Below are 12,836 nucleotides of genomic sequence, written 5' to 3'. Positions count from 1 at the left end.
CTATATAAGCCACCCCCTCCTCTGGGACAAAGGTTCGCACCCCCTGTAACTCACACACGTATAATCCAGTCGACCGCCTCCGGGCTCCGAGACGTAGGGCTATTACTTCCTCTGAGAAGGGCCTGAACACGTAAACCTTGTGTATACAACTCCTCCATAGCTAAGATCTTGCCTCTCCTTTCCTACCCCCATATTCTATTGTCAGACTTAGAACCACGACAGTTGGCGCCCACCGTGGGGCGGGTATCCTAGCGTCTTGTTGGAGAAGTTGCAATTTTTCTGATCCCCTTCATCATGGTTTCAGGCGGAGTTTTGGTGGAGGGCCGCGAGACCCGCTCGGCGCGCTCACGTTCAACGCCGACGACTCCGCTTGGCTTCAGGAGGCTCCGCTCGACATCGACGCGCTCCCTGTCCGCGGGGCAACACACTTTCGCGCGTGTGTCCGCGGCGTCCTCTTGCGGCAGCCGTTGACCCAGTATCGGTCGGCCCCTGTGTCATCCTCCCTCCCTGTTTCCCGCCGGTGCAAGCGCTCCGGTCGGTCGAGACTTCAGCGGTGGGTGAGACACGTGGTGGCTCGCCAGTCAGCCACCCCCCAAGTCGCGGCGATCGAGCCCGACGAATCTCTCTACGGCCTGTTCGACTGGCTCCGCAGAGACTGCATCCGAGTGCGACAGCAGTGATCCAGCGGCAGAGGTTCTGATGGTCGATGAACCACGCAGTCCTCCAGACTTTCCCCGCACTGACGGAGGCGACGGCGGAGGCGGTCCGTCGCATACTCATGAAGAGTATCTCCCCGAGCCCCTTACTTCGCTGCAGAGAGAAGAACTTCGCCGCCGGAACATGGATGCGCTGCACACTCCTATCGTTGGAGAAACCCCCGAGGCCCGTGCCTTAGAGGACACGCGCTTGGCCAACTTGGCTGAGCGCACTCGACTGGAGAACCTCCAGCGAGCACTCGACGAGCGTGCGCGACAACGGATTCCAACATCCAGTCGACGTCAGCTCTTTCCGCCACTGACTCAGGTATATCGAACTCCGATTCAGAATTTAGCAGCTGCAGCCCGTATAGCAGAGTCGATTCAGCCTTCTCAGTCGGAGGCTGGCAGAGGCTTGTTGCAGATTAGAGCATTGCTCCGGGTGGCAGGAGATCAGAATTCAGCTGTGTCACAGTCGCGAAATAGGATCCACAGCAGATCCGTCGCTACAGATACAGTCCAGTCGGCGCACAGCCCAAGATCGCCCCCGAGGCGTGAGGGACATGGAGACCGGCGTGATCAGAACAAGAACCATGAGCAGTATGATCACCGACTCGATTGGGATGATCGACGTCGAGTACCCACCCCTCCCCCAAGGAGTGGATCGTACGTGCCTCGACAGCAGGATGATAGACGCCCTCACAGTGTTGGGCGAAGGATTCCAGTCGACCCCAGGGAGCCAGGCTTTGATGCGAGATCCGTTCTCGTTCAGGGTTTGGTCGACAGGAACAGAGCCCACCGAGAAGGTCGAGACAGAGATGTACCCACTAGCAACAGAGTACACGTCTCAGGACTGGAGTGCTTCAATAGAGCCATCAGAGCCGCGGTGATTCCTCCCAACTTCAGGTTGGCGACTGGAGTCAGTAAGTTCGCTGGTGAGTCCAAGCCTGATACTTGGCTTGAGGATTACCGAGTGGCTGTTCAGATTGGCGGCGGTAATGATGAAGTGTCAATGAAACACCTGCCTCTTATGTTGGAAGGCTCGGCCAGAGCATGGCTGAATCAGTTAGTGCCCAGCAACATTTACACTTGGGAAAATCTTGCCCGAGTGTTTGTCAGAACATTTGAAGGAACTTGCAAGCGACCAACAGGGTTGACAGAGCTGCAATCTTGCGTGCAGAAGCCGAATGAAACTTTGAGGGCCTACATCCAGAGATGGATTACATTGCATCACACGGTAGAGAACATATCTGATCACCAAGCAGTCTGCGCCTTCAAGGAAGGCGTTAAGTACAGAGAACTGAACCTAAAATTCGGTCGAATCGGAGACATGTCTCTGAGTCAAATGATGGAGATTGCCACCAAGTATGCCAATGGTGAAGAAGAGGATCGGCTCCGGAGTGGCAAGCACAAGTCAGTCGCCCACGAAACCAGAGGAGGGAACTCCAGCCGGAAGCAGAAGCGGAAAGCCGAGCCAGCTGCTCCTGGAGAAGCCTTGGTCGTGACTCAAGGAAAGTTCAAGGGGAAGCCCAAAGGGCCTTGGAACCCCAAGAAGGTGAAAGACCAAGACGGAAATTATGTGTTGGATCTGCCATGTCACATTCACACAAAGAAAGATGAAGAGGGCAAACTCATTTATCCGAAGCATACCACTCGACAGTGCAGGCTCTTGATCCAGCAGTTCCAAGGGAAACAACCCAAAGATAAGGAAAAGGAGTCGGACAAAGTTGAGGACAAGGAAGATAGTGATGATGGGTATCCCCAGGTCAATTCTACCCTGATGATTTTTGCTGATGTTGAAAGCAAAAGTCGATTGAAAGTTATCAACTGAGAAGTGAATATGGTCGCCCCAGCGACACCCAGTTATTTGAAATGGTCTCAGACTGCCATCACATTCGACCAGTCCGATCACCCGACGCACATAGCCACCCCTGGGAGGCAAGCTTTGGTGGTCGACCCAATTGTTGAAGGCACTCGACTGACCAAGGTTTTGATGGATGGAGGCAGTGGCCTGAATATACTGTATGCAGAGACGTTGAAAGGGATGGGCATTCCGATGTCCAGACTCATTACCGGCAACATGAGCTTCCATGGAGTCATTCCTGGAAAGAAGGCTGAGTCACTCGGCCAAATTGCTCTTGATGTGGTTTTCGGTGATTCCAAAAATTACCGCAAAGAAAAGTTGACGTTTGAAGTTGTGGATTTCCAGAGCGTTTATCACGCTATTCTAGGCAGGCCAGCTTATGCACGATTCATGGCTCGACCATGTTATGTGTACCTCAAATTGAAGATGCCTGGTCCCAGAGGTGTGATCACTATTACTGGCAATCGGAAGAAGGAGGAAGAGTGCTTTCAGAAAGGCTCAAAGATCGCCGATGCTCAGATGGCAGTGGTAGAGCTACAGGAATACCAGAAAACTGCAGACCCGAGTAATTTGTTGCGAGCCAAGAAGCCCGCCACGGAATCAGCGTTTCAGTCGTTCGGTGAGACAAAGCCGATTCACATTCACCCGACCGACCCAAGTGTTGCTCCGACTCATATCTCTACGACACTCGACTCCAAATAGGAAGAAGCGCTCATCCAGTTCCTCCGTGAGAACTGGGACATCTTCGCATGGAAGCCTTCTGACATGCCGGGTGTTCCCAGGGGGCTGGCTGAGCACCGTCTATGAGTCGACTCAAAAGTGAAACCGGTCAAAGAACATCTTCGACGGTCCGCCATCCAGAAGAGGAAGGCCATTGGCGAGGAGGTGGCTTGGCTCTTAGAAGCAGAGTTTATCCGAGAGATTTACCACTCCGAGTGGCTCGCCAATGTAGTCATGGTCCCCAAGAAGGACAAGTCACTTCGTATGTGCATTGACATCAAACATATCAATCGGGCCTGCCCGAAAGATCATTTTCCTCTCCCCCGCATCGACCAGATAGTCGACTCAACTGCGGGATGCGAGCGCCTGTCTTTTTTAGACGCCTATTCCGGTTACCATCAGATCCGTCTGTATGGTCCCGACGAGATCAAAACGGCTTTCATCACTCCATTCGGGTGCTTTTGTTATGTTACCATGCCATTCGGCCTCAAAAATTCCAGAGCCACGTTCATGAGGATGATTCAGAAGTGTTTGCTCACTCAAATCAGTCGGAATGTGGAAGCATACATGGATGATATTGTGGTCAAGTCACGGAAAGGTTCCGACCTGCTGACTGACCTTGCTGAGACATTTGCCAACCTCAGGAGGTATGATATCAAGCTTAACCCATCAAAGTGCACATTCGGAGTTCCGGGTGAAAAGTTACTCGGTTTTCTCGTTTCCAAACGAGGAATCGACGCCAACCCAGAAAAAGTTGGCACTATACTCTGAATGAAGCGCCCTGTGCGCGTGCACGATGTCCAGAAGCTTACTGGTTGCTTGGCCGCTTTAAGTCGATTCATTTCTCATCTCGATGAAAAGGCATTGCCTCTTTACCGCCTGATGAAGAAGTCAGACAAGTTCGAGTGGACTCCTGAAGCTGATGCAGCGTTTGCAGAGCTAAAAGCCCTGCTCTCCACCCAGCCGGTGCTTGCTGCCCCAATCAGAAAAGAGCCTTTGCTACTTTACATTGCAGCCACGGGACAAGTCGTCAGTTCAGTACTTACGGTCGAGCGGGAAGAAGAAGGAAAAACCTTTAAAGTTCAGCGCCCAGTATATTATGTTTCTGAAGTTCTGACCCCATCAAAGCAAAGATATCCTCATTATCAGAAGCTTGTATATGGCATTTATATGACCACGAAGAAGGTTGCACATTACTTCTCTAACCACTCCATTACAGTCGTCAGCGACGCTCCATTGTCAGAGATTCTGCACAACAGAGATGCAACTGGTCGAGTGGAAAAATGGGCGATTAAACTCCTTCCCCTAGATATCAAGTTTGAGGCAAAGAAAGCTATCAAGTCCCAAGCAATTGCAGATTTCGTCGCTGAGTGGATTGAACAGCAACTGCCGACTCAAGTTCACTCGGAGCACTGGACCATGTTCTTTGACGGTTCTAAGATGCTGAATGGTTCCGGTGCTGGGGTGGTATTGGTTTCCTCCCGAGGAGATAAGCTCAGATATGTTCTCCAAATCCACTTTGATTCCTCCAATAACAAAGCAGAATATGAAGCACTTTTGTATGGGTTGTGTCGTGGAATTGTCACGGCAGATGTCCTTAGTGTCAGGACTTAGTCGCGAGGCCAACGCAGCTATGTGGTAGCTTGAGAGGGGTTGAGCAGGACGAGAGACGCGATGTTTTACCCAGGTTCGGCCCCTCACGGTGGAGGTAAAAGCCTACATCCTGCTTCATTGATATTGATGATGATGATCACAGTTACAAGAGTGCTCTATCTTGAGAGCTATTGTCTAAACCTAACTTGTCCAACTTGTGGAACTTGTGAATCTTGTCCCTTTTGGGGAGCCCTGCCCCTCCTTATATATGTTGAAAGGGGCGGTTTACATGTGGAGTCCTATTAGAATTAGGACTAGTCTATCTCTAATACAAACCGGATACAAGTCCAGGTCTTAGCTCCTTGTAAGATAATGTTCCTCATGCCTTTCCTCTTAAACCGGCCCAGCGTTAAACGTGAACCGGCCTTCTGGGCTTTGGGCCTTGTCATCCGTCGATCCCGCGCGCCGGATTACCAGTGAGTCATAATGACCAGGTGGGTTGCTTGTAAACCGCCAGGTCAGGGCGGGTCGCCAGTAACTCGCCAAGTGTCAGCGGGGTCTTCAGATAAACCGCCAAGTCCGGCCGGGTTAACTTCCGGCCGGTTTACACCGCGGGGTATATCCCCGACATTAGCCCCCAAGTTTAGCTTGGATTTATTCATGGTAAACTTATGCTGCAAAATAAACACAAGAACAAATTTGACAGGTTATGCTCCGGGTTAAGAATTTTTGTAAACCGGTACCTGATCATCCTTAAGTCCTTGTTATTTCCTCCTTCTGGGAAATCCGGGTCAACAGACCAGCTTCATAATCAGTTTGCCGACATTGGCTTGTCACCGAGAAATATTGTGAAGAATAACTCCTTTGACTCAGCTTCGCCGGTTTGAGAAATATGGGTCTGAAAATACTTATCTGATATTCAGCCGGTTTGAAGATGTAAAACTTGCCGATTTAATATTCCCAAAATGGCTGGTTTATAAATATTGATGGCGCCGGGTCATAATTGTTGTCGACACCGGGTCATGTAATTGATCTTCCTGATTTGCTCAAAACTAATAAAATGAAGATGTTCCTCCTTTATATGCATAATACCTGTAGCCCCCCAAGTCTTAAGAGGAGAACATAGTGATAACTTAAGACTTGCTCCAATAAGTGTTTCAACCTTGAAGAAATCCGGTTTGTTCATCTCAATCATATAAACTGAATACTCCATATATATAGCCCCCAAGTGCCGGGTTGTCATGCTTGCAGCAACCTGGGACTTGCAATTGCTTATAAAAACTTCAATCAGTGTAGCCCCCAAGGGCCGGGTCATTATGCAATAATTAGCAGGGACTTTATAAATATAATCATGTAGACTTGAGCAGTGATGTGTATCCCCCGAGGGCCGGCTTAGTAAGATAATACTGAACTGGGACTTGATATATACTTAAATGAAAATAACATCTTATAATGTAGCATCCATCGTAGGGCTTGAACCCACGTCCACAAGGTTAAGAGCTTTGTGCTTTACCAACTGAGCAATGGATCCTTCAATATTATGGACGAGAACTTGTGTACCTTGAATTGTTGACAGGAGCAATTGGTAGCCCCCAAGGGCCGGCTCATTATAATATGATGAATCGGGTCTTCAGTAAGACTAGTAAAAATGACTTTGCATTAGCCCCCAAGTGTCATAATGCATGCTTGCAGCGACATGAGACTTGCATGTAATCTCAATTTGAATAATGTAGCCCCCAAGTGCCGGGTTGTAAGCCTGCAGCGACTCGGGAATATTCCTTCCATTGTAGAATAAATCATATCCTTTGATAAAATAATAGACATTGCGCTATAGCGACTTTGAAAACCTTAATAATAAAAATCCAGCCATGTTGGCTATTCAAGATAATATAATCGGTATGAAAACCTTATTCATTCAATATCATAATGAAATTTCAGCCAAGTTTGGCTATTTGAATAATATAACCCAATGATTTATAAGCGCATGATTCCAATGGTGCAATCCAAATATATACTGGTGACTTATAGTCCAAAGCCAGGCCATTTTAATAAACACCGGATCATACTACCAGTTTAATAAACACCGGTGATTTATAATCATGCTTTATTCAACCTGTTTCTGCATACAACAAGTTTAAAGTGTCCTGGCGGTTTACCACCGGACGGGTCATAATTCCCAACATATAACCTGGGTTTATAACCAAGGCTGCATTTAGAATAATCAAATATGAAATATATCATACCTGTGACATTGAATCACATTGTTGGTTTACCAACTTCTTTTTTAGTAAGGGTGATAACCCAAATCTCGAGTACTGATAACTCCTTCCATATTGTGCTGGTTTATGATAAAACCGTGCCGGGTTGTGATAAACACCGTGTTACTCCATATGAGGATGTTAACAACAAGGATCAAACCAGGCAAATAGTCTCCGGATTGACGTGAACTGTGTTCCGTCAATTGATTGGTTAAAAAACTTTGTCGGTTTAAAAAACGCAATAAAAAGCAAAAAAAACCTTCAAAGAAAAGTGTAAATCAAATGCAATGACAAAACCGTTGCAAAAAAGGTTTATTTGAGCTGATCAGATGGTGTTACCATGGCCGAACACGACCAAGCTCCTGTTAGGTGTAACTATGGTTCTAGTCAGCCAGGTCCCCAAATGAAACCGTGGCATTTATGCCGATCAAGTGGCATGGTCATGGTTCGGGTTCGACCAAGCCCCCAAGTGATTTTGTGGCCTTAGGCCGATCAAGAGGCATGACTGGTTCAGACGTGACCAAGTCCCCAAGTGATCTGGTGGCTCTCGCCCATCAAGAGGCGTGACCATGGTTCAGACGTGACCACAAGTCCCCAAGTGATGTTGTGGCTTTACGCCTATCAAAACGTGTTGCTATGGTTCGGATACGACCAAGCCCTGAAGTGATCAATAATATGATAAATCAATAAGGCAGGATACCCATGTTTGAATCGCGCATCATGGCAGCAGGTCCTCTTTGGCACCCTTTAACTTTTTGCAAGAAAAAAATTCTTCTTGAACCGGGATTTTTTAAACCGGATATTGAGAGCTTCAAAGCTTTGTGGGAGACATCTTCCCCTTGAACCGGATTTTAAACCGGAATCCTTCTTTTTAAGCCAGAAATTTTCCAACGGTCTTTAAATTTGCACCAATATGGTGGTTTAGGGTCCTGCATTAAACAACTTTGCAAACCGGAGTAATTGCTCTTTTAAAGAAGGCAATATAAAATATATTGGATGGGTTTCACTTGATATAGCATGCCAGTAATTATCCACTGCGGAGTTGATGATCACCATGGTGAAGTTAAGATCAATCATGTCCGAGTCGGCCGCGGCAGCCGGCAGATGAGTCAGCCGCGACATTATAAGCCGGTGCAGATGAGTGAGGCATCCTCCATGTTGTAAGCTGGCACGGACACATGAACCTACCGCGTGGGCGGGCGGGCGAGTCGTCCATGGCGTGAAGCCGAACTTGCATCTACGGTACAACACCACCCCTTTTCCCTTTAACAGTCGCCCTGCATAATAATATTTACAGGCCAAAGTAATTGTTCTCTGATGGAAATAATATGTATTGATAAAATAGACTCGGATGGATATCACCTGGCATTTTTTATCGGATGATATTGATGGTGCAAACCAAACTTAGATAACCGGGTCCGCCAGATAACCTGATGTGTCCATGCAAACCGGACTCCTGGGTTAACAATTTAGCGTGTGTCCACCAAGGATCGAGCGCGTTGCGAGTGCTGGTACAACTTCTGCATGCCTGCTTTTCCGCTTTGTCTCTATGATCTTTCTTCAGACGGACTATACCAATTGCTCCGCACACGGCAGGCGGCCACAAGGTTCATCCTCCTGTCAGACCACACTCATCCTGGTCGGGCCCGCTTACCAGCAGTATGTCCTTATCTCCTGTGAAGGCACTGATTTCACCGCTATCTCCATGGCAACCAGCCCGGTGGGTTAGCAGAGGATTTGACGCTGAAGCCGGATAAACCGCCCGGCGGTTTAGGAGACTGGCGGCGGGTTGGAAAGCACCGGTGCAGCGGAGGCTTGGGGCGTTGACGCAGCACCAAAGGCGCACCAAGGCGAGGCCGACGAGGTGTACGGAGGCAGCTTGCAAGTGGCCTCAGGTGTCTCATGATGCGGGATCTTGTGCAGAAGAAGGTCGGTTCACCGGGGCTTGGCGGTTTGAAGAGCCGGTTTACGGCTGTTGACTCTGAGTTAGACTAATGTTCAGTAAACAACTCGAAGCATAGCCACGGCCATATCCGTTTTTGAGTAGTAGCCGGCTCCCTGATGCTTTGATCAGACAGTTTCCGTTCCTCTCGTTTCCATCAGGTGATGAGTACTAGCAGTAATAACTTACCCAATCTCCGGGTAACTTGCCGCAACACCTAATCATCTCGGAATTTGAACAGACAATTTTCCTTGCCTCTATTCCTAATGACAGCTCAACACACATCGACCCGGATTCGACGGATCACCTTGCATCGGCGGCGCAGAGCAGAGCTCCAAACCCTCGGTGGCAGCTTACTCGCTACGGGTGACTCGGCAACAGAGTAGACTCCTTTGAAAAACTTGCCGTACAGATTACTCCTTCCCAAAAAACAGAGTTTTCCTGTAGACCATATTTAAGTATCCGAATAACAGTAGTAGCAGCAGCAGACTTTAACAGGTCACTTTATGAAACCGCCTTGGGATTTGGTCCTTGTCTCCTCACGCGCGCGCTGATATGGATTATTCTGACCCGCCGTGCAGCTATAGAAAAATTCCTGTCAGCCTTGACGATACGTAGCAAAAATTGATCTCCAAATCGGATTCGACGGGCCGCGTCGTATCGGCAACGCACAGAACATCAAACTCCAACTTCCTTTTAACTCCTGCCGAACTCGGCGACTTGCAGTAATGCCAAAGCAAAAATTAATCTTCTGTTGGTTTCGACGGATCGCCAAAGACGGGTGCGGCGAACGGGCCGCAAAACCCTAAATTTCTTTCATTTAAAATCTTAGTATATGCTCTTCTGACTGCTCGTTGTTGATGCAGATGATTTCTTCATCTGAAAAATTACAAAACTCTTCGATCCCTGGAAAAAATCCCTTCAAGAACTCAACACCACCGTGCGCAAGCCCCACGGTGGGCGCCAACTGTCGTGGAATTGTCACGGCAGATGTCCTTAGTGTCAGGACTTAGTCGCGAGGCCAACGCAGCTATGTGGTAGCTTGAGAGGAGTTGAGCGGGACGAGAGACGCGATGTTTTACCCAGGTTCGGCCCCTCACGGTGGAGGTAAAAGCCTACATCCTACTTCATTGATATTGATGATGATGATCACGGTTACAAGAGTGCTCTATCTTGAGAGCTATTGTCTAAACCTAACTTGTCCAACTTGTGGAACTTGTCAATCTTGTCCCTTTTGGGGAGCCCTGCCCCTCCTTATATATGTTGAAAGGGGCGGTTTACATGTGGAGTCCTATTAGAATTAGGACTAGTCTATCTCTAATACAAACCGGATACAAGTCCAGGTCTTAGCTCCTTGTAAGATAATGTTCCTCATGCCTTTCCTCTTAAACCGGCCCAGCGTTAAACGTGAACCGGCCTTCTGGGCTTTGGGCCTTGTCATCCGTCGATCCCGCGCGCCGGATTACCAGTGAGTCATAATGACCAGGTGGGTTGCTTGTAAACCGCCAGGTCAGGGCGGGTCGCCAGTAACTCGCCAAGTGTCAGCGGGGTCTTCAGATAAACTGCCAAGTCCGGCCGGGTTAACTTCCGGCCGGTTTACACCGCGGGGTATATCCCCGACAGGTTGCGCATGGCCATTTCACTCGGCGTCCGTCGCCTCATGGTCTATGGTGACTCAGATTTGGTGGTGAATCAAGTGATGAAGGAGTGGGACGTCAGAAGTCCAGCCATGACTGGTTATTGCAATGCAGTGAGAAAGCTAGAGAAGAAATTCGAGGGGTTAGAGCTGCATCATATACCCCGACTGAAAAACCAAGCAGCTGATGATTTGGCAAAAATAGGTTCCAAGAGAGAAGCCATTCCCAGCAATGTGTTTCTAGAACACATCCACACACCATCAGTTCAAGAAGATCCCTTCACCGAAGAAGCCCCGCAGCCAAAAAGTGCCATGGATCCGACTGAAGTTGAGGTTCCAGCAGTGGTCGACCTGATCATGGAAGTTTTGGTCATCACTCCCGACTGGACAGTGCCGTACATCGCGTACATCCTAAGGAAAGAACTCCCAGAGAACGAAGAAGAGGCTCGACAGATCGTCCGTCGATCTAAGTCCTTTACTGTGATAAAGGGACAGTTGTACAGGGAAAGCGCGACTGGAGTCGATCAAAAATGTATAACACAAGAAGAAGGTCAAATAATTCTTGATGATATCCACTCGGGAACCTGTGGCCATCATGCGTCCTCTCGGACCATCATGGCTAAAGCATACCGAGCGGGATTTTACTGGCCAAAAGCAAATGAGATGGCCAAGGAGATAGTTGACAAATGTGAAGGATGTCAGTTCTATTCCAATATATCGCACAAACCCGCCTCAGCCTTGAAGACCATTCCACTCGTCTGGCCCTTCGCTGTTTGGGGATTGAATATGGTTGGACCGCTGAGAACTGGCAGGAGCGGCTTCACCCATGTGCTGGTGGCAGTCGACAAATTCACTAAATGGATTGAAGCTAAACCTATCAAGAATCTTGATGCCTGCACCGCTATCAGCTTTATCAAAGAGTTGATATTTAGATATGGAGTTCCGCATAGCATCATCACTGACAATGGGTCAAACTTCAATTCCGACAAGTTCAGAGCTTTTTGCGCCTCTCAAGGCACACGAGTCGACTACGCGTCAGTCGCTCACCCCCAGTCGAATGGACAGGTAGAAAGAGCAAATGGACTAATTCTCAAAGGGCTAAAACCCCGACTGATGCACGACCTCAAGCATGCAGCAGGCGCATGGGTCAATGAGCTTCCATCAGTTCTTTGGGGATTGAGGACCACCCCTAATCGGTCAACTGGACGAACTCCATTCTTTCTGGTCTATGGAGCTGAAGCAGTTTTGCCGAGTGACTTGCTTCACAATGCACCCCGAGTCGAACTCTACTCTGAAGATGAAGCAGAACAAGCCCGGCAAGACTCAGTCGACCTCCTAGAAGAGGAAAGAGAGATGGCCATGATCTGATCGACCATCTATCAATAGGACTTGCGTCGATTCCATGCCAGAAATGTGAAGAGTCGAGCCTTCCAAGAAGAAGACTTGGTCCTCCGAGTGGATCAACAGAAACCACACAAGCTCGCTCCTACTTGGGAAGCTCCTTTCATCATCACCAGAGTTCTCCACAATGGAGCATACCATCTTTACAATATCGATCGCCAGATTGATGAGCCACGAGCTTGGAATGCGGAGCTGCTCCGCCCCTTTTATACTTAAGTACTCACTCGGATGAAATGTAATAAGAGATACCTCTGTAGTTTATTTATCAAAAGACAAAAGTGTTATAATTTTCCCAATGATTGTTGTTGCTTTCGTTTACGTGAGAAATCCCCCAGTGGGTGTCTTAGCCGCGAATCCGCTTCGCCTAAGTTTGTAAAAATCCTACCGAGTGGTGAGCAAGCCTCCCACTCGGGGGCTTAGCTGTGAATCCGTTTTGCCTAAGTTTGTAAAAATCCTACCGAGTGGTGAGCCAGCCTCCCACTCGGGGGCTTAGCTGCAGTCCAAGTACTCGCCGAAGTTTTAAAAAATCCTACCGAGTGGTGAGCGATCCTCCCACTCAGGGGCTTAGCTGCAGTCCAAGTACTCGCCTAAGTTTTAAAAATCCTACCGAGTGGTGAGACAGCCTCCCACTCGGGGGCTTAGCTGCAGTCCAAGTACTCGCCTAAGTTTTAAAAATCCTACCGAGTGGTGAGCGATCCTCCCACTCGAGGGCTTAGCTGCAGTCCAA

The sequence above is a fragment of the Triticum dicoccoides genome, chromosome 4A (genome assembly GCF_002162155.2).
Source record: "Triticum dicoccoides isolate Atlit2015 ecotype Zavitan chromosome 4A, WEW_v2.0, whole genome shotgun sequence".
In the NCBI taxonomy this organism is placed as follows: Eukaryota; Viridiplantae; Streptophyta; class Magnoliopsida; order Poales; family Poaceae; genus Triticum; species Triticum dicoccoides.
This window is presented reverse-complemented; position numbering follows the sequence as displayed.